Source organism: Astyanax mexicanus, chromosome 17 (genome assembly GCF_023375975.1).
Source record: "Astyanax mexicanus isolate ESR-SI-001 chromosome 17, AstMex3_surface, whole genome shotgun sequence".
NCBI classification, from domain to species: Eukaryota; Metazoa; Chordata; class Actinopteri; order Characiformes; family Acestrorhamphidae; genus Astyanax; species Astyanax mexicanus.
In genome coordinates, this window is record NC_064424.1 from 7,813,852 (window position 1) to 7,836,614 (window position 22,763).

A 22,763-nucleotide genomic window follows, 5' to 3' on the forward strand; every position below is an offset into this window, starting at 1 on the left:
AGGCATTAGGGGGGAAATATGGATTTAATTAATAACAGACAGCTCACAGCAGGCCGAGCTGCTCTCTCTCTCTCTCTCTCTCTCTCTCTCTCTCTCTCTCTCTATCTCTCTTTCTTTCTTTCTCTCTATCTTTCTCCCTCCCCTTTTCAAGGTTTTACACTGTTTTTATGGCTCTTAATGTGTTTTTTTCCCAATTTTTCCCATTTTCTCCCCAATTTACACAGCGAAGTACCCAACCCACTCATTAGGACTCCCCCTATCACTAGTGATGCCCCAACACACCAGGAAGGTGAAGACTAACACATGCTTCCTCCGATACATGTGAAGTCAGCCACCGCTTCTTTTCGCTAAGAGCAGCCAGTGTGCTCGGAGTAAAGCGCAGCGACACGGTTCTGATACATCAGCTCACAGACGCCCTGTGCTGCAGACATCACCGCAGGAGTGATGTGGGAAGAGCGCGCCATCTACCCACCCGGAGGGAGCAGAGCCAATTTTGGCAATTTTGCAATTTCGAACCTGCGACCTCCCGCTCATAGTGGCAGCGCTGGACCACTCGGCTGGACCGGTGGACCACTCGGCGCCCCCACCTGACCAAGGATTAAACTGATCAGCTGACACCTGAACCTCTCTCCACACATATTTAAAAGTCTGTGAGCTGATGATCTTGGTCAGGCTAAGCTGGCGGTGTAAATTAGTCTGAGAAACCAAGTGGCTCAAGCTGACACTGACGCTGTTTTAATTGATTTTAATTGTTATAGGTATATGTCTGATTTTATGACTTTTAGAGCAGTATGGTGTTGTGGGGAAGCAGTGTGTTCAGTTTTAGATGATGAGATCTGCTTTGCACCTCAATTTCAATGAAAAAATGGTTTAAAGTCATATTATTTATTTATCTATCCTTTGTGGCATGATGTCCTGTTTTAAATGATGATTTTAATAGCAAGCTGAGATGACCAAAAAGTGACTTTTATATATTATAACACGGTTTGGTTATAATAAAGTGTTGTTAAAAGTCAAAAAGTCTCTCTCTCTCTCTCCTCTCTCTATCACTCCTTCTCTCTCTCTCTCTCTCTCTCTCTCTCTCTCTCTTCCTCTCTTTATTCAACCCTACAGTCATTCCTCTGATGTCTGACAGCATAAATCAGCACTGTTTTGTCTCATCGTAAAAGGCTGTGTCAATTTCTCACCGCTAATGGGTGCACACACCACAAATGAATCCAGGATTCAGTTCTGTTTACGACAAAGTTCTGCTCACAATTTTTGCACACTTGCAAAGGTTAGGCAGTGAACACTGTTATTATCCACAGGAATAATGACAAAGAGAACTCTGGCAGGTCAGAGAGGCAGAATGGGAGCTGTAAAGGTGGCCGTTTCACTTGGGTGCTGGAGCGTAGTCACTGCTAAGAGTGGCAAACAAGATTTAAATTTCCTGGCTGGGCAAGCAAACCAGGTTAAGATGTATTGTAAAAGTAGTGTTGCACCAATTCTGATAGTGTATTGGTTTTAGCGTTTATACTGAGACTTACACACTGTAAAAATGTACCTATGTATCAGCAACAGAGATCACACATACCAGCAGTTACAGTTACATACGCTTAAACAAAGTTTGCAGTATCATCCCGGGTTTCAAATGTATTTTTTTGGGTTTTCTGAACATTACAAGTAACATTCGTATGACGTTTAATCTGCCAAGTTTTCTGTATGTTCTGTATGTGCAAATTTTTATTTATTGTGTTTAAACGTTCTGGTAACGTGACTAAAACGTCACTTGTTTCAAAGTTTCAATTTTTAGTTTTGGAAATATATTTTTAACTAGAGCTGGACAATATATCAATATTTTATTGTATTGTAATAAACTATTCTCCAGTCTCCAGACTACACTACCTACCCAGAACGCACCACACACTGATATCACATCCGTTCACAATCACGACATGACACTGCACACGGCACCTTCAGGAAGTTAATCACCAGAATATTGAACACACCTGCTCTCATCCTGCTCTCACCACACTCACCATAAACTCACATTTCTGGTGTGTTTATCCCCTTTTGCTCGTTCTGAATAACCCTTTGTCTTATACTTTACCTAATAAAGTTTATTTTGATTTGCATCTGCGCTGGTCTGAGTACTGTCTGATCATGACACAGAGAGTGTAAAATATCCAATTAAACTGAATCATGTACAGCAAATATTTTATATAAGTCACTGCACTATGCATGTAAGAGTATTTAAATATTAGTTTTTTTTAATGAATTTGCTAGTCCTTGTGCATTTTTTGTGAGCCAAAACACAATAAATACGGTGTATTATAAGATAATCTTAAAATACCGTAAGTACAATAAGTAGGATAATCTACGAGGGAACGAGGACTGAACAACCTAGAAAAAAAGCTTAAAAAAGGAACCTATAATTCATAATTTATTGGCTCTATGTTCAGGCTCTAATGTAAGCATCCAACCCTTGATGTACGCTAATTTAACAGTTTTTTTTGTGTTTAATGCACTGCTTTGCACAATAATTTTAAGTGAAATATAGATTTTTAAGTGAAATATAGATTTGAAATACTTATAGAAATTTAGATGAAGAAAGAAAATGCTACAGAGTGAACAGTACAGCGCACAGCCAACACTGTACCAGTCATGTCGATAAGCCAAAAAAGGGGGTAACTAGTCCTTGAACTCTTTCAGCATTTCCTGTACATCTCCTGTCATTTCTCTTTACTACTGATCAGTAGCCTGTTGCCAAGCCTCGCTGGCTCATCACGTTCAGTTCAGTTCACTATTCACCACAGCAGTAACACCTCACAACCTTAAGCACTGGCTGCCTTTGGTGTTTTGTTGCTGAGCAACTAGTGTGAGCGTGCAAGACAAGTCAAACTTATGCTAACTTCGGGTCTGAAAATAAAAAAGCAGAATAATAATGCGTGTCTTTCTGTTCTGTTCAAAGAGCTGCAAGAGGGAAATGCTGTTTTTTAAAGACATCCTGAATTATTTATTTGCTGCAGATAGAGACACACAACTTTCAGTCAATAAAATAGCAAATTGAATATACTGTACATGCAACATGTCTATCATGTGGAATCCTATCATTTAAAAACTGTGGATTATATTAGTCCCTAATGTATATTTATATAATTTTTAGCATTACGTTTGCTACCCACAAAAATACCAACCCAAAATTCTAAATCAGAATAATACATTTTAGCCGTGTTCCAAAGCCTAGGCTGCAACCGTGCCTTAGGGAAGGGTCCTCAGAAGGACTGGCCTATGAAGTCCCCTTTATAGTAGCCCACCAGCCACACACATGAAACATTCTCATGGCTTCTATGGCTTATGCACAGAAAAACTATGGGTAGAATACATCAGTTTGTTCTGCTGCTATACTGAGAGATACAGAAGCTGTTGGTGTGGTGCAGTGTATAACACCACTACCTGCCAGTAAACTACCACATAATGTAGGAGACTAAGGTTCAATTCCAGTTCTGGGTGACTAAAGGCTGCACTACACCAATAAGAATGCATGGGCAAGACTCCTAACACTACATTTACCCAACTCTGTAATAGGAATTACCCTGTCAGTTGCTTTGAATAAGAGGATTTAAATGGATTTAAGTAATTTAATTTATTTTTGTTTATTTATTATTGCTTTTATTTATTTTATTTTTTAATGTTTTATATTTTCATTCTTGCTCTTAGTTTTATTATTCATTTAATCACTTCATCTATCATTTTTAACATTTTACATTTACTATTATCTTTTTACTTAAAGTTTTTTTTTATTTTTTATGAGTCAATTTTTTTTATGGTATTTTAGAATGATCTGTTTTACATGTATATTTTTATTAAATGTTCTTTTATTTTTTTTTACTACTTTATTAATTATTATTTCTAAATTATTATTAAATATATTCAATCCCTTTGATGTTATACATGCTCTGCAATAGAGGTGTGCCAAAAAATCGATTCACATAAGAATCTTGATTCTCATTTACTACGATTCAGAATCGATTTAAAATGTCCCAAAATCGATTCTAAGGTCCAATCCCATTTCTTCCCTTGGCCCTACCCCTCACGGTAAGTTCACACTGCAGCGGCACGAAGCGTTTTTCGCTCCGCCTCCCACTGCCCAAAGCGACCGTGGCCGCTGCAGTTTGAACTTACCGTCAGACCCACACAGAGCGTAGGTGTATGAGAATCACCGGTAAGATGGCAGAACAAGCACTATATTACCTTAGATTAACGTGTAGTTTTAATGTTTTATGGCAGAATGCTTCATAACAAGCATAAAAAAGATCGCTAGTAGTTAGTTTCAGTTTCTGTTAGCTAGCTAACTAGCTAACTTTCCAGTTCCACCTTAAATAACGCTACAGGTGGCAGCGGGCTGCAGCATTTAAGGCGGAACGGAAAAATAACAATAAGCTAATCAGAGCTAATTTCAGCTCCCCATCACAGAGGAATTAAGGAATGGACAATATGAATTAATTTCTCCACCTCCTGCCCCCTTTCTGAAGAAATACAACGGCCTAAAATTAACTAGTTAATCAGCAGCTGCTCCTGAACTTTAGCGCTCCACTGCTATCATCACATCAGCCCAGCAGCGTCACCTACACACCACCGCTAGTAGCCTGGTAATAAAGCAGTGTTATTTATTATTTATTTATTGTTCATTAACGTCATTGTGATATCCCAGTGATTCCTCTGTCACTGAGGACCCACATTCCTGCACATTTTATTGTTTTTGTAACACATTACCTTCTCCAGGACCAGTGTATATTTTGGAGGCTTTTTTTCAATAAGTTTTCAATAAATTTTTATAAATCAAATCGTTTTGAATCAAAAATCGATTTTGAATCGAATCGTGGCCCCCAAAATCGGAATCGAATCGAATCGTGAGATAGTAAAAGATTCCCACCCCTACTCTGCAACATTGTAAATGAGGGTCAACCTTAATGTTTTTTTCCTGAGTGAAAAAAGGTTAATTGATTGAAGAGCATAGTCTTGTTGATACAACTTATCTATTTTGGTAAACAAAGGTTGGGGGGGGTCATTGGTAGGACTGTCCTATGGAGACCCCTTCTTATTACTCTACAAGTCACAAATATTAATCAGACCATCAAGGCTTTGAGTTGACGTCGTAAAAATTATAAAATTATAAAAAGTTTTTTGCCATTTTCTTGGTGCATTTTTTTGTTGCCCTTTGTTGTATATAAGCAGAGATCTCTGGGTAACCAAGGGCCGAACAGGATACATCAGTTTTATCCTCAAAATCAGTCTCAATATAGGTTGACGTTCTCTGCTGTAACCTACACAGCTTTTATGGCTTAGATTAAATACATAAAAAAATGCAGTCAGCTGCAGCCTAGGCTTTAGAACATGTGCAGATTTTATAACTGACCTACCCTCTAAATGTGTGTTGAGTTATTGGGAACCAGATAAAACAGGCAGGCTTCAAGACCTGCATTTTTAATGCCCATGGCCACTTCCCTCTATTTTTAATGGTTATGACCATTTGCTCGCATATTTGATAGCTCTGGCCATTTTCCTGTATTTTTAACAGTTATAAAGGTATTGGCACATCAAGTTTGATGGTAATGTAATTTTGCAAGGCAGGAAGGGTCATTTAAAGTGGGGCAGAGTCACCAGGCAACCAGATAAAGCAGGGCAGGCAATGCAGAGCAGGTTCTTCTTTTAGAGAAAGGATAGGGATACAACATATTATACAATAATAATATTCAGATGCTGAACTTTCACATTCAAACATCTGTTTTTACTTAGAATCGCAGGTTTAAATACTAGCACATGCTTCTTGCCATCAGCAACCGGAGCAGGTAGGTAGATGGTACCCTTTCCATTTATCATTCCTTGGGTAATGCTGGTGAGTGCAGGTATCTGTTAACTGACAGGGACCAGTGCTTTCCTCTAATAGAGCTTTTCCACCAATAGAACTATAAGTTTCTGCTTTAGTTCTAGCAGGAAGCTCCTGTGCTCGTCACTCATATCTCAACCAATCACCAACTTCCACCTGTCTTTATAAGACTTCCTCTTACACGCCCTTCTCTGCTTGCAGGCACTGTTTCGTTTCTCTTCCTTCCTCCCCACCACCTCCACCTCCACGTCCAGTCGGGGGTTGGCTCCACCCCTGTCTCCTACATATTGCAGGATCTGCGAGGGTTCTGATGCTGCATACCTGGGCCGACAACGGGACCTACTCCAAAGACTAACTTTACATTAATTGTTATCTAATACATTGTTAATAATATGGAAATTGCAGCTGTTATTATTGCATGCTTGCCTCTAGTGTCTTCCTGATACAAATCTGGTTTCCACCAGTTTTAATGTAACCCTCAAAACATCATATCATACGTCATCAACAGCAGTGGTAAACACAATTTAACACGCTAAAGAACCTAGTATTCTTCAGTATTCTTCTCAAAAGCGCTATGAGCGATCTAGCAGTGGCGCTGCAACAGCAGTAGTTGGAAAAGAGGCTAGCTTAGCATGTATCATAGGAGGCATGTGCTAATCTTCACCCTTTAAGTGTTTAGGGCATTAAAAAAAATAGGGCTATAGTGATAGGAAGAGTCCTAATGAGTGGGTGAAGTAATTTGCTTTCTACTGTAACCATTGGACAATGATTAGAGAGGAAAATGCAGAGATAGTTTATTAACAAAAGTCCATAAGGCAAAATCAGAGTTAGATATACCAGATTTTTTTTTTACCAGTTTTAAACCTTGGTTCAAATGGAAAATGCAGTCATTTGATAAAAACATAAAACAAACTGTAAAAAACAGAACTTGTGAACAAATGACGATGTATCAGGAATGAAAGTCACACTGTGTGAGAACTGTGGCAGCATTATGAGTGGCTCAGTGAATTAATGGAAAGTGGGGCAGCAACTCCAGCCCTCATTAAATAGCCATGTACAGTTGACAGAGGGCTGTCAAATCTGCTCTACTGAGAGCTAATGATGGTTTGAACCCCTTCAGTGTATACGCCAAGAGAGTGACATGCTCTGGTCTCAGGCTGCACAGCGCAGGCCTGTGATGGTGTACTAAGATTTTTAGATGGAAAAAAATAATTCATTCATTTCAATTTTCTGCTTCTGACCTTTCAAAAATACACTTTAATCTGGTGAGTGTATTATGTGTTTTCTATGCCATTACTTGAACTTCGTCACTTCCCAACCAAGCAATCGTAAATGTAGTTGGTGGCGCAGTGGATAACACCACTACCTGGCAGTGAGTTAACTACAACATTGTGTAATAGACTGCGGTTCAATTCCTGGTCTGGGTGACTGAATATTGTGCTGCACCAATAAGAGTCCTTGGGCAAGACTTCTAACAAATATGAATGTAAATGTAAATTTTGCATTCAAATTTACATGTAACATTTTACAATGTACAATTTCTGTCATTTTTTTTGTGGTTCTCCACTGAAACAAAGTAGAAAATTATATTTTCTTCTTCTATTTTTGTTTCAAAATCTATTTTTTGTCTTGCTGTACAACATGTACATCTGCACTCCAGGACTTTATTATTACTTTACAGTACAATCTGTACATTTGCACTACTGAACACTACTGATGCTTTACTGTACATCCTGTAAATTCACAGTCCGGGACTTTAATAGAAAAAACTTTACAGTTCAACCTGTAATTGTGCACTACTGGACACTACTGTCACTTTACTGTACATCCTGTATATTCACACTCCCGGACACTTTTACATTATACTAAATACAATACAATACTTCCACAGTTTTTTCTATCCATCCACCCACCTCTATCTATCTATCTATCTATCTATCTATCTATCTATCTATCTATCTATCTATCTATCTATCTATCTATCTATCTATCTATCTATCTATCCATCCATCCATCCATCCATCCATCCATCCATCCATCCATCCAGCCATCCATCCATCCACCCACCTCTATCTATCTATCTATCTATCTATCTATCTATCTATCTATCTATCTATCTATCTATCTATCTATCTATCTATCTATCTATCTATCTATCTATCTATAACAGTAGAAGCTCATATAAGGTAGTCATTCTGAAGTCATTCAGGTATAGAAGCTATTTTGTTTTTTAATGTAAAAAACTGAACCTTAACCTCAAGAGTAAATAATTTAAAAGACTTCACTAAATAATTCACAATACATTTTGCACTATATCTTGAGGCTACACTACTGGGATAAAAGCTCTGAAAACTGGGAGGCTTCTGATTTGAGTTGGATCCTCCTGTTCATAAACAGAGGTAGGGCTAAGAAATAGGTAGGATATGGGTAGGTGTTGAGGTGCAAAAACTGAAAAAGAGTGAAAAAAGAGGAGGGGTGTATTTTTAAAGACATTTATTGTTTTTTATTGAATAGATGGGGAGATATAGGTGTGATATACCTTTCTAATTTAACAAACAAAAGTGAAAAGACTGAATAATCTATGATTATTTTGTATTGCAGTGTTTTCCCTAGATTCTTTTAAGCAATTGAGGCACATAACTGGAGTCCAACTTCTATAATCATTCTATCATCAACTCAGTGAATAATCCAGCTCAGAAAAACAGCTAGCTAACATCTAAATATAGTCCAAATGTAGCAAAAAAAAATGTTAGAGCTAAAAACAGACATGAGGGCTTCTTTTAATGCAAAAATAGAAATCTTAGCAAGTTAAATCATCTAAAATCTAGTGTAAATATCTGATCAAATTTTTCAAAGAATATTCAACTCATTTCAAACGTATGTCGATGTATTAAGCAAGTTAATCTACAAAAAGTGTCTTTTATTTGCTTCTTTTAAGTAATTATTTTATAATCAGCAATTCATTAAACAAAATGATCTGGCAATATAATACAATATAAACACTTTTGATAGATTAAATCACTTTAAAAAGGTATTTTTTTAAGTTATTAAAACTGTTAATAATACTTTAATACATTAATGAGACATATTAGACATTTAGACTATATTTAGGTGGATTTCACATAGCATTGTATGGCCACAGAGCAGTGTGAAGACTGAATTCACACAGGGACTTCAGTCTATCATCAATTCAGTGAATAATCCAGCTCGGAAAAACAGTTAGCTAACATAGAAATATAGTACAGAAGCACTGTATTGTGCTTTGCTGGTATATATGCTGTTATTTAAAAAAAATAATCCTTTCTTTTCTGACAGAATATTTCATTTTGGTGCATCACTAGTGATAAAATAGTTTGCTAAGAATAAATCTGACACTGGGGTCATTTCATTTGCCCAAGTGGGAGAGATCTAAATGGCTGAGCCATTCCAGTCAATACGCCTTATGCTCAGAGCAAACCCCCAAGTGTCTTAGCGAGGATATGAAACAAGCAGACAGATGGACAGACAGACGGACAGACAGACAGAGTGATTAGTATAGGGCACCTGGATTTCACACAGTGCTTCTAATAGGGCATTTAAAGGTGAGCAATTTAAGAAAACGAAGCAAAACGAATCGTGCATGATTTATTTTCAAGCACAAAGTCATAGAGTTTAGTTTGGGTATTTGAAGGCTGTGCTTATACTGACATAAATGAGATATTTCCTGCACAGAAACACAATAAGCGCTGCTTCTCAAGGCCGCTCCTTCAGAGTGTTAATGGCCGACACACTCTTGAACCTTCCTTTATCTTATAGAACTTAATCCGACATTACTGGAGATATCAATCGCTGGAAATCGCCGGCAGAACGTGCTTTGGAGGTGCCTCCCACTGGCTCTGCTGAGCTCACGAAGAGTAAAAACCTTCACCTCTCTAACACACACACTCTCTCACACACACACACACACACACACACTTCCACGCACAGATAGGTCTTGATCAACATCAGCAACAGGAGGCCAACCAGTTGTCATGACAACATATTCTGCTGCTGAGAGAGCCGGGAACACGCTCGCTGAATAACAATGGCCCTGGCGCCGACTTAAAAAAAAAAAAAAAAAAAAACATAGGTCACAATTTTTAAACGGACTAATAATAATTTCAGACCCAAACCTGGAGTTTGCAATCACTTTAAAATAAGACTCAATTTACAGGGTTTTAAAAGCCAAAGGGCTTAAAAGCAAAAGGATGGAGAATGGAACGAGATTGCACTTAAACTTTAGCTTTGAAACTTTGAATACTTTACGTTTCTACATCCGAAAAAAAAAGAGCTTTTTTCGCCCAAGTTCGGGAAATTGTTCATCTCCCCTAGCGGACTAGCAGCATTTATTAGCATTTAGTGGCATCTATTAGCATTCTGATTGAGAAAACATAGTATTTTTGAAAGTGATTAGAAGGAGATAAATGGTAATCAACATGCTCTCTGATTCTGCTGCTCCTATAGGAGACCAGGAAGGGCTGAAGTAATTATCTACGAAGGAATAACTAGAAGAACTGAATCGTGACTCGCTTGAGCTTTGGAGGTCTCTCTTTGAATACTTGAATACTTAAAACACAGAGAGAGAAAAAGAGAGAGAGAGAGAAAGAGATTAGAAGAGATCCCTATCTTGTATGAGCCATAAATGTAATTGTTATTCCATCAAACATTTCTCTACCTCCTGGTGTGCCAGAGCTTCGAGGCTAAGCTAAGGCTAAAGCTAAAGCTGTCTTGTGTTGAACTCAGCAGTTGAACTATGTGAGATATAAAAGTAGCAGCTGTTGTATAGCTGTTGAATCTTCTGATCTTCTGGAAGGATGTAGAATAGAGAAATGCTGAGCTGTAGTATGTACACACATAAAAGCTCTAGGAAAAAATGTTCTACCAGGAGACTTTAATTATGTGTTAATTTACCTTGCCCAATCACCAGCTTCCACCTTTCTTTAACAGACCTCTAATTACACCTTCTACACATGGCAGAATCTGTGAAGGTCCAGATGTGATGAGAACAAGACCTGTGCTGTTGATTTGCCTATACCAATGACTTTTAATTTAAGTCAAAGTCTATAAATATAATTATCTACAAAGTAATTGAAGTAATTATCTATGAAGGAATAACTAGAAGAACTGACTCGTGAATTGCTTGAGCTTTGGAGGTCTCTCTTTGAATACTTGAATACTTAAAACACAGAGAGAGAAAAAGAGAGAGAGTGAGAGAGAGATATGAGAAGTGATCCCTATCTTGTATAAGACATAAGTTTAATTGTTTATTTCCATTAAACAGTTCTCCACCTCCTGGTGTGCCAGAGTTTCGAGGCTAAGCTAAGGCTAAAGCTAAGGCTAAGGCTAAAGATAAAGCCGTCTTGTGTTGAACTCAGCAGTTGAACTATGTGAGATATAAAAGTAGCAGCTGTTGTAGCAGCAGTACAGCTGCTGAATCTTCTGATCTTCTGGATGGATGTAGAATAGAGAAATGCTGAGCCGTATTATGTATATATTATGTATATTGTATTGATACCTTTTGATGTATATTTTTGAATCAATTAAATAAAGATATTTAAACCTTGAAGAAAAAGTAAAGTAAACACATCATTAGAGTCTCCTGGTAGAACTTTTTTCTTAGAGCTTTTATGTGTGTACATATATATACACTTATATATATTTTTTTTCCATTAAAATTTCAAAATTGTCTATAAGTGTCCTTTATCATTTTACTGTCTAAAGTTCGTCTTCGTTTAAGTTCTTTCACAATTTGTTTAAAAACACATTCACTTGGTATAAACAGTTGATCTGTGGTCATTTTACATTATGTCTTTCATAATTTATATTGAATTAATTAAATTTATATTTCGTGAGGCATATTACCAGCTAAATTATGTCTTGTTCTATTTGAGATATTGAGTTATCTAATAATCAAAAAGCTATTGTTTTTTTTTTTTTTTTTTTTTACAAGTTCTTTTGATATTATTTTCTTAATGTAACGTTTACTTTACCTTGACCAATCACCAGCTTCCACTTGTCTTTAATAGACCTCTAATCACACCTTCTTCACAAGGTCCAGATGCAATAAGAACAAGAACAACTATACCAATGACTTTTACTTTAAGTCAAAGTCTATAAATATAATTTCTGATCAAACTGTAAAGAATGTGCCAATACTAAAAGTCCTTCTGTTGTATGCTCAGCAGTCTGGAGTCTCCTGGTAGAGCTTCCTAACTTCCCACGCCTCTGCTGAGCTAACATGCGTGTCAGTGGAGAAAGGGTCAGATTGCAGTTGGGTTAATAAGATTTCATTCTTTTCCTCACGAGGTTGAGGATCTGCCTCGGTGATTTGCTGCTCCACTGGTTCTTCTTCTTCTTCTTCTTCTTCTTCTTCTTCTGCTCGGGCACGGGCATGTAGGCGCATTTTGTTTGAACAAGTGGGCATATTAGCCTTAATAAAGCAGGGACCACTTTCAGAGCCATTTAAACAAATTCCACCTGCCTTCATCTTCCTCATTAAAATTAATGACGCTAATTTCCTCCCTTCTTCCTCTTTTCATCTTCTTAAAACATTTCAAGCGGGGCCAAAAATTCCCCAGTTCTTTTTTTTTCAGAAGGAAAGAAAGAAAAAAAAAGAGCAGAAAGCAGAAGTCAAGGAATGAAGGAGGAGCCAGCAGAATTGGATCACAGCGCCTATGAGAACCTCCCTTAGAGGGGTACTGGTACTGAACTTTCCAAACAAAGTAGAGAAAATAATTATTGGGCTTCCTCCGGGGACGAGGCTCGCACCGAACGTGAACCTGTGAACTTGTCATGGGGAGGCAAATCGGTGTGGAAAAGATAATTTAGCCTTTCATGCTGACACTGGGAGCGGTGTGGGGCTAGTCTGCCTGCCAAGCCGGGAGGAGGCCAAGAACCAGCGGAGGGGCCTGAGCTAGAGCCCAGCTCCAGCTCCCACTGCTCCCACCTCTCATCGCCTTTCCGTGCACTACACCTGGAGAAAAAATAAGGTGAACCCTCTGCTATGCTGCTTTAAAAAGTGCCTAAAACTTGTGGACTCCTTATTAAAACAGTTTAAAAGAAATGAATATGGTTGCAGGTAGATAAACTACTCCTGCTACTGAAAACATTGTTAACACTAATTGTGTTGAATCACCTATGTTGAAACACTAATTGTGTTGGACCTCAAGAGTCAGATGAGGCAGATTTACAAACGTTCTGAAATATACCAGCATATTTCTATGTGTCCCTTACATCAAAGTAGGCATTAAGCGATACATCCGCCAAAAAGAATTTCAGAATCATGTTTCTTACACACTGTAAACCCGATAAGTTGACTAAACTCAAAACTTTTGTTGTAACCGATTACCTAATACATTTTAAGTTCATGTAATATAATTTTTATGTACAGTGAACTTAACGAATACATATACATATATATTTAAAATTAATATTTTCCTGAACTATTCATCTTCTTTCTGGATTCATTCAACTATTTTTTTAAAGAGAAGTAGATGAAAGAAAACTAAAAAGTACTAAGAGCAAAGCAAGAGCATAGAGTTACTGCAGCTCAGTAAATGATGCTTGTTCTACAGCCTACAACACAGAGGACAAGTATTTAATCATAATATATGATCTACAAGTTTACCTAAGGTAGCCCTGGGTGAATCACTACACACTGATGGTGAGTGTTATTCAGAGACTGTTGGACACACCCAGTATGCAAATCGATTGTGACAGAAGCCAATGAAAAAGAAGCTGTTAATGGCAACAGACTAAACTCAGTTATTATGAGTTGATTCAACTCAAAGATCTCAGTTTAAGTGTATATGTGCCCATGAATGTTCAACTAACTCAAAATAGTTGAGTATTGTTTAGAAATCTCCAATTTTATGTAAAACAGACTTAATTTATTTGAGTTCAAACAACTTTTGGGTTTACAGTGCAATGATAAACATGGTAACAATGGAGGTTGTGATAATGCACTTACTACCATAAAAAATGAGTCAACAGTGTAAATGGCTGTAATTAAACACTAATATAAACAGAATGAGCCTTTGTGGTAATGGTATGGGTTAGAACCAAGGCTAGGTCTACTAGGTTTGGGACTAATGCATATGAAGTGAATTGATATTTAGTTTAATGTAAGTTACATATTATCGCTGTCCAATGAAAAACACTTTACTCCAAAACAGCAACTTTACAGGAGGGAGAAAAAACCTTGCAAACTTTCAATGGAAGTCAATGTAAAAAGTGTTTAACTCAGGTCATTTTGAAGAGTTTCTATTGCTCCATTAAACAAGAAATTTTGGCACAGTGTAAGGGACAGTTTGTCTGTTCAAATTATGTAGTAAACTAAAAATCGACAAAAATGGAGATTGTCCGACAAAATTGGAGATGTTTTTCATTGAACAGCGACGATATATACAAAGCATCTAAATTAAAGTGTTACTTTACCCTGACCATTCCTCAGCTTCCATCTGTCTTTAAAAGACCTCTAATCACACCTAATCACATAAATAAGGTGAACTCGCTGCTATGCTGCAATGCTTTTAAAAGTGCCTAAAACTTAAGAACTTCTTATTAAAACAGTTTAAAAGAAATGAATATAGTTGCAGGTAGATAAACTACTACTGCTACTGAACCCATTATTAACACTAATTGTGTTGAGTCATAGACCTCAAGAGTCAAATGAGGCAGATTTACTAATGTTCTGAAATATGCCAGCATATGTCTATGTGTCCCTTACATCAAAGTAGGCATTAAGCAATACATTCACTATATACACTATACTATATATCCACTACTAGACTCTGCAACAGCTTCATCCACCAGGCAGTCAGACTTCTCAACACACAGAGACAGAGCTGAACCCCACCCCACCCACCACACACCCAACACTCCCACACAAACCTGAACTGAACCCTTTACCTTGACCAATTCTTTAAAAGACCTCTAATCACACCTAATCACATACATAAGGTGAACTCGCTGCTATGCTGCTATGCTTTTAAAAGTGTCTAAAACCTGAGGACTCCTTATTAAAACAGTTTAAAAGAAATGAAAACGGATGCAGGTATATAAACTTGCCACTGAACCCATTATTAACACTAATTGTGTTGAATCACAAAGCTCCAGCGTCAGATGAGGCAGATTTACTAACGTTCTGCATCACTGCAAACCCTACACTGTCGTTAGAAAGTGACTGCTGTGATGTAGTACTACTCTACACTATAATACAGGTGCAGCAATGAGACTCGAGCGGCCATTAGAGTCTCCACTGGGCAGCAGCTGCAGTTTTACCCTTTAATCACACTGCATCAGCATTTACTGCACTTCTTTACCCACAGCAGAAAATACTAGAAGGAAATTACTATAATGAAGCACATATTCTGATTTACTGAAGCTGACAGTGGATACTGACTGTGCGCTCTCTGCTAGGCCTGGGGAAAAGCTTGCCTTTTCTTTTTGGTGCTAATTTGATCTAAATTTATTTGGATATCACACTTTAGCCTGCTGGATATTATCTAAACTATTAATAAACCAGTATCTGGTGCAACTGGTGAAGAGTTGAAAGTTAAGTACAGTGTAAAATCTCATCTTGTATTTTGTATTTCCTTTACATATAATAAAATAAAGTCTATAGTCTACAAATCCAGTAGAAGGCAATTCAGAATCATGTTACTAACAATGATAAACATGGTAGCAATGGAAGAGGTTGTGATAATGCACTTACTACAGTAAAAATAAAAAGACGAGGCAACAGTGTAAATGGCTTTAAAAAAAAACATTAATATAAACAGAATGAGCCTTTATGGTTATGGTATTGGTTACAACCAAGGATAAGTCCAAAATTCTAGATTTAAGGTATGAACTGACTTAATATGTATATATAAATATGTATATATTTAGTAAATTGCTTTGTAATTACATATCTACAAAGCATTTATTGTAAATTGTTCATCCAAACTGTTAAAGAACCTGTTAAGTCCAAATACTTGCAGACATTATATTGCTCTTATACGATATATCGCTTCAAAAAGCCCAAGTAACCTAATTAAGTATAGGTCTGATGATCCTGCTAAATTCTGTGTTTCTACATCAGGAGATAGTGATTTAATTTTGAGTGCGGAATAATAGCAAATTTAATTGAATAAAGATACATTTTTATCATAAGCATATTGTGTGCACTGTGGCGTTGTTAGCAGAGTTTGTTAGCACTGCCATGTCCGACATTCACGTTCATATTCGTGTACTGGGCTTAGTGGTATACTCTTAAGAGTGGTATCCAGTTAGTGCTTGTTGGGCAAGCTGCAGCAACTTTGCACAACAAAGACCATTATGATTTGACCATATTATCTGCAATATTATCTGCCAGTTACTGAACTCAAATTTAGCTACAAAAACTGGGCTACAAAAAATGGTCATCAATCTCTCCGTCTGTCATTTTTTTTACAATAGATATTATCACAAAACACAGAGTTTACACTTTTGGTTCGACAGCAATGGCAATAATCTGTTAAAGGTCCTGTTCTGTTTCTGTAACGAGGGTAAGAAAACGAGTTTTCTTCCATCTTTAACTTCGTCTTACACTTTTCTCAAACCATGAGAAGGACATGAAAATTCGAGATAAATTTGGGATAAAAAAGGCAGCTAACACTGATACAATGGTGATAAATTTGTATATTTATATAGTCTTTTTACAATAGATATTATCACAATAGATCTTTACAGTTTTGGTACAACAGCAATGATGTAATCGGTTGAAGATTTTGTTCTGAAACGAAGGGGAGAAAACAAGTTTTCTTCCATCTTTATCTTCTTCTTACACTTTTTCTCAAACCTTCAACATGTCAGACCAAGGAAAGACAGGAGAGTACTGGTGAAAACAAATGTATTTCACCCACTTGGGCTTAAAAAAGTCAGCTAGTCATATTTTACAATAGATATTTTCACAAAACACAGACTTTACAGTCTTGATTCGACAGCAATGACATAATTTACTAAAGATTTTGTTCTTTTTCTGGAACGAGGGTGAAAAAACGAGTTTTCTGCCATCTTTATCTTCGTCTTACACTTTTTCTCAAACCTTTAACATGTCAGGCCAAGGAAGGACACGAGAGTACTAGTGAAAACAAATGTATTTCACCCACTTTTCCTCTCCCAGAGCTTTTGGGTGACGAGTGAGGGACGGCTCCAGCATGAGCACGGACCGGTCTCTGCCAGAAGGCTCCAGAGGGAGCGAGGAAAAGACAAGGAGAAAGCTACATGTCAGCCCATCTCTCTCTCTGGGCCTCTGCTGCGCCCATCAAAGCTGCTGAGAGACTTTTACAAATACCCCCTCTCTCTCCATGGTCACGGGCAGCGGGGAAGGGACAGCGAGAGGAAAGAGACTTTGGCTCCGACGCTGGAAATCAATCCAATGCGCTCGGGCTTTCATTTATGACCTGACAAACGAACTTCCCTTCCCCTCTGAGAAGGCGCTAGGGAAAAGATTAGGCCGTCAGGCTATTAGGAGGCTACGGCGGCCACTCCAATTCTGCGAGATTCCACTCAGCTTACATTTTAATCTGCTACTTGGAGAGCGACACCGAGCGCCAGAGCGGCAGCATTTGTCACATGCAGGGAATCTTGATTCGGTGACAGAGTTGGGACGGAATTGGGAAGGAAAAGCGCGGCAGGCGGCTCACCTGGCCAGCTCGCCCAGCAGTCGTAACCTTTCCCATTTGTTCTCTGCTAAACTTGGCTAGCCATTAATCTTAGCTGGGTTTCAGGCTGGAGTTTACTGGGCTATCCATCACAGCCGGCTGATGACTGCTGAGACAGTCAGCCATGCTCGAGTGAGCTCCTATTGTCTGCTGCACAAGTCTTTTTATATGTGACAGTGAGACATGAGTGGAAGCTACAAGCTAGCACAGTCTCTCGGGAGTAGTATATGACCAGGCTGTCATATAGCATGACAATGAAAGCTATAACAAAATAAACTGTATCATGGAGGGGTAAGGACTATGCTACATAGTGGAATACACTAACACTAATGCCAATAGTCATTGGATAGCAGTATGTAATTTGATTATAAAGTGATTATGACCTCAGGGGATTGTTTGGGAATGATGATAGCAGGTGCCAGATGAATAAGACATTTCAATTCTGAATTTTTACAGATATTTAACATTCCTCAATCCACAAAGGGCTGGGCAATAGGGATCAAAACTCATATCTCATTTTTTTTAGCTGAATGGCTATATACTATATGCAGCTCTGGAAAAAGAAATTCTGGAATATAATCAAGAGGAAGACGGACGATCACAAGCCATCAAACCGAGCTGAACTGCCTGAATTTTTGCACCAGGAGTAAAGCAGCATAAAGTTATCCAAAAGCAGTGTGTAAGACTGGTGGAGGTGAACATGCAAAGATGCACGAAAACAGTGATTAAAAACCAGGATTGTTGCACCAAATATTGATTTCTGGACTCTTGAAACTTTTTTTTTTTATATAAACTTGCTTTTGTTTTTTTTTTGCATTATTTGAGGTCTGAAAGATCAGCATTTTTTGTTATTTCAGCAATTTTAAATGTTGTTAATAGTTTATAGAATAAAACAACAATGTTTATTTTACTGAAACATATACCTATAAATAGCAAAATCAGAGAAACTGATTCAGAAACTGAAGTGGTCTCTTAATTTTTACAGAGCTGCATAAGTTAATGACAAAAAATATATTCTAGAAATAGAAAGATCAATCAGCTAGGTATCAGCATTGTCTCATCTTATATCTTATTATATTAAAAAAATATAATAAGAGAAAATAAAAAAGAGAAGGTTAAATTTATCACCCACATTGAACAGCTCAGTGCAGTGGGAGGTAATGATTGTGACTGGCAGCATCTGGCTAGAATTGTCCATGCAAACAGACAAGTGACATTCAATGCAGGAGGTCCCACATGCAGGCTGTTCTAATGCAGATCCCCTTGCAGGGATCTCTAGCCTCTAAAGGAGATTGCACAAGTCATGGGACGGGATACTACTTCTTGTATACTACCATGAGATTTTGCATGTCAGTTTTTATAGATACAGTGTATGCTACGCCATCGACAGAAAAAATACTTCAAACTTCCAAAATATTTTACTCCAAAAACTTGGTCTGGATAAGGGGCAAATGGGCCATAAATTCTATATAACTCTATATAACACATTAATACCCACACTAGAGTACACTATGATGCACTGATGCATCCACCATCTTTCCTATTGGATACACACACATACACTAAGCCAATAATCTTTATTGAAAAGTATTTCCAATAGAATGGGACCCCTCTGCACTGGGCATGGTGACCTCCACCTCTCCATTCAGAACCTTTGGGCTCAGTCAGAATGATGTCTGTGATCCATTACTAATCATCTACTAGCAGAACCTGACCTCACTAATGCATTTAAAGCTGAATACAAAGCTTACCAAGTTCTCACAGCAATGTTCAGAGATCTTTCATACAACCGTACCAGAACAGAACAGTCTGTTACTGCAGCAGGGGGACTTTTTTTTATTTATTTATTTGTTTACTTTTTTTGTGTTTAAGAGCACATTTTTGAATATTTGAAACCATAGCCATAGGTTTTGTAGCATTTGCCTCTTTTTATGGCTAACCTGTCCTGAATATGGATGGTAGCTGTTCTATTCCAGTTGCTATTCCACAAATGAATTAAAAAGCGCACCAAAAAGGCTGAGCCTCTTAAATTTGTAACAGCACAACACTACACAAAGTGCTGGGGACAGAAATGCAATGGTTAACCCTTAACATGCCTTAATCCGTATACAGGCTACAGGTGTAGGTGATACAAAACCCTTTTTTCCTGCAGTAAAATAAGTTATTTACACTCTGAAAACTTTGAGGCCTTTAAAATCTCCTACAGGACACTTGGAGAAGCTGCCTGTTTTCTCTCTAAATTACTCCACTTAATAATTCCAGATCAGTAACAGGAATCAACCCAAATTTCGCAGGTTTGAAAATAAAGACGTAAAAACTAGACAAACATAACGAAACGTAAGGTTTGGAGGACATGAACTGTTTGATCTGTATTCAGGAAAATACTGATTTTAAAATAAAGTTCAAGAAAGAGCCAATTTTATGATTTTTTTTTTAATTATATTTTGACATTAGCAGATTTACTTAAAAATATTTTTTTATATATACTTTGTATTACAACTATGCTTTTCAGTTATGTTCCTTATCAAACATGAAAGCAAAAATGCTGGCATGTTAAGGAGTTAAGGTGTAAAGGTCTGCTTCTCCAAAAGTGCCCAAACCAAACCTAGCCCAGCCTACATATTTGCATTTAAATTGTAGAAATAATTGCTGACTAAACGAATAATGAAATAAATGCTAATCAGTTTTATCTACTACCAAACTAAACATTAGTTGCAGCTCTAATAAGCAATACCAAACAAAAAAATCATACAAGATAGCATGCTAACTTTGGCCTGCATTGGTGAAAAACAGAACAATGCAGGATAAGTAACAGAAAATGAGTAATTGAGTAGCATTTGAGACTAACTGGTATTATTTATAGTCAGATACTGATTATTTTATTTACTTAGCATATGCTTTAGTGCCATTGTCACGTCCTGGATTCGTCTCGTGTCTCTGTGTGTCTTCCCAACGTGACCTGTGCTCCCCTGTGTCTCCCGTCTCAGTACTTTTCCACCACGTGTCTCATTTGTAGCTCCGCCCCTTCCCCAGGTGTTTCCACTTCTAGTGTGTTTCCTGTTTGCTTAAATAGCCCTCCTCTGCCACTTGTCCCTCGTCGGTCTTTGCACCTTCCCCTGTCGTTTTGTCTCTCAGCGTTTCTCTGTTTTTTTTTCATATCCCGTTTCCTAGTTCTGTGTCTATCTCTAGTTTAATGTTTCTAGTTTCTTGTTTATTTCCGTGTTCCCTAGTTCCTTGTATATACCCCTGCTTTGTGTTTATTAGTTTATTCCCTTGTATATATTTCCCTAGCCCTGTTAGTTTATTTCTAGTATATCTTGTTTGTTTAGGTTTATGCTCTTTTGTTTCACTGGTTTGTTTTGGTTATTGGTTATTCGTTTATCTTTGTTACATGGTTACTTGTTCCTCGTTTCTTTGTTTACTTGTTACTTATTTAATAAATTATTATTTATTTTCACCCTACCTGCACTTGCGTATCCTCGTCTCCCTGCCTGGGTCATCCGTGACAGCCATAACATAATGTACAGGGATTTGAATCATGGGTAATGCTGCTTTTTGTCTTTAGAAGCCAGAGTTGGTTGGTTAAATGGCTAAGCTAAATTGTGTACAATTAAAAATATATAATAAATAAATAAAAAATAACATCTGGCACATCTAGGGTAGGGTAAGAAGAGAATAATTGTAGTTATCTGTATATTATAACAGTCACAGTCCAATCTCAGTACTAAGAAGGCCAACAGAGGCATAATTATTAATAAACAATATATATTGTAAATTGCTTAAAGCATGACAAAATGACGAAACAAGCCTTGTTTGTCCAACAAACATAAACTGTCTCACTGCGTATCTGACGTAATACGCTTTCCTCTGTGGCCTGGCATCCATTATATCTTGTCCTGCCATCACCACCGTCTCTCTAATGGGGCAGATTTTTCCATTTCAGTTTCAGCACTGCTCTGTTTCCAGTGGGTTACAGACCGCATTAGCATGTGGCCTCAAATAAATGTAGGTTGATTTCAAACCTCTGCTGCAGCTACAGTACATGCACTAGAACGACAGCTTTGTATATTAGAGGTTAATTAATCCTATTAACCTTGAATTAAAAAAAAAAAAACATAATAAAAATATTCTCATGCGAAATATTCACACAATTTGTGGAAACACATTGAGAAGAAAGAGAAAACAAGCTGAGAGTCTGGGAGTGTTTTTGTGTGTGTGTGGGGTGGAGGAGAACATGCAGAGATGCATGCAAACTATGTTTAAAAAACAGGATTATTCCACCAAATATTAATTCCTGAACTCTTAAAACCTGAATATGAATATGAACTTGTTTTCTTTGCATTATTTGAGATCTGAAAGCTTTCTGTTCTTTTGTTATTTGAGTCATTTCTCATTTTCTGCAAATACATGGTCTAAATGATGTTCAATGTTCATTTTACTCAAACATCTACCTATAAATAGCAAAACTGATTCAGAAACTGAAGTGGTCTTAACTTCCTCTCTCTCTCTCTCTCTCTCTCTCTCTCTCTCTCTCTCTTTATATATATATATATATATATATATATATATATATATATATATATATATATATATATATATATATATATATATATATATATATAGGTCATGTGTGATTTCCACTACAAGTATATACATATATAAATAAATATTATTTTTGTACGAGATGCGATGCCACTCTTTACTCTTTTAACGTATCGTATTCGAGCTGGGCGTGCCGGACTGCGGACTGTGTGGCGACGCCAGCAGCAGCTGAGGAGCACTTGTGTTTGAGGGGAGCAGCACCATCATTAGCCGTAAGTGGCACTAGGAAAACAGGCAGAGTCTGGCCACAGGCCCACTCCACATGTTATTTACAGCAAACAAATCCTGTCCTCGTGAAAAAAGGCAGCTGTAGCGATTGCAAATAAAGAACAATCTAAGGACCTCTGCTGGAGCCTGCCTGCGCCTATCACGAGCTCGGGAGCCGAGGAGCTCCCTTCTGAAGAGCTTTCACTTGCTGTTATTGCTTTACTGATGTCTTTGTTGCGGCTCGTCTCATTGTTGTGTCTAATAGAGTTTTCCATGCTTGCTCCCTGGGAGTGTTGTGATGCCATAAGGGAGGGAGGGGGGTAGGTGTTATTCATGTGTCTCACACAGGACTGGAGTGTGTGTGTGTGTGTGTGTGTGTG

The 22,763-nt window shown here is 37.6% G+C and overlaps 1 protein-coding gene across 11 annotated transcripts in view; it reads right to left on the reverse strand.

The window, feature by feature from the left end:
- The window catches only part of ncam1a (neural cell adhesion molecule 1a), a 428,525-nt gene that overhangs the window by 268,114 nt on the left and 137,648 nt on the right, over positions 1-22,763 (reverse strand). The window lies entirely within an intron of this gene.